Below are 874 nucleotides of genomic sequence, written 5' to 3' on the forward strand. Positions count from 1 at the left end.
GAGGGTTCAGAGCAGGCAGGGAGGTGCAGGCATGGCTCAGTGAAGGCAGGAGATGCAGGAAGGTGCAGGTGGGAGCAGGCAGAACAGGCAGGGAGGGCTTGGTTAGGCAGGAGCAGGCAGGGAGGTGCAGGCAGGGACCAGGCAGGGGATGCAGGGAGGTGCAGGCAGGGCTGGGTGCAGGCAGGGAGAGCTCAGAGCAGGCAGGGGATGCAGGCGGGAGCAGGCAGAGAAGGCTTGGAACAGGCAGGGCTCAGTGCAGGCAGGAGCAGACAGGGGATGCAGGTAGGTGCAGGCAGGGAGGTGCAGGCAGGAGCAGGCAGGAACAGGCAGGAGCAGGCAGGGAGGGTTCAGTACAGGCAGGAGCAGGCAGGTGGGAGCAGGCAGGGCTGTGTGCAGGCAGGAGCAGGCAAGGGATGCAGGTAGGTGCAGGCAGGAGCAGGCAGGTAGGGAGATGCAGGCAGGGAGGGCTCAGTTCAGGCAGGAAGAGGCAGGGAGGACTCAGTGCAGGCAGGGCAGGCAAGGAGATGAAGGCAGGGGCAGGCAGGGGTTGCTGTAGGCAGGCAGGAGCAGGCAGGGAGGGGCAGGCAGGGTTCAGTGCAGGCAGGGAGGGCTCAGAGCAGGCAGGGTTCGGTGCAGGCAGGACAGACAAGGAGATGCAGGCAGAAGCAGGCAGGGGATGCAGGGAGGTGCAGGCAGGGTTCTGTGCAGGCAGGGAGGTGCAGGCAGGAGCAGGCAGGGCAGACAGGACTCAGGGTGGGCAGGGAGCAGGCAGTGAGGTACAGGCAGGGGTCAATGAAGGAAGGAGCAGGCAGGGAGGGCTGGGTGCAGGCAGGAGCAGGTAGGGAGAGGCAGGGAAGGCTCAGTGCAGGCAGGG

Source organism: Calidris pugnax, unplaced genomic scaffold (genome assembly GCF_001431845.1).
Source record: "Calidris pugnax isolate Ruff unplaced genomic scaffold, ASM143184v1 scaffold816, whole genome shotgun sequence".
Classification (NCBI taxonomy): Eukaryota; Metazoa; Chordata; class Aves; order Charadriiformes; family Scolopacidae; genus Calidris; species Calidris pugnax.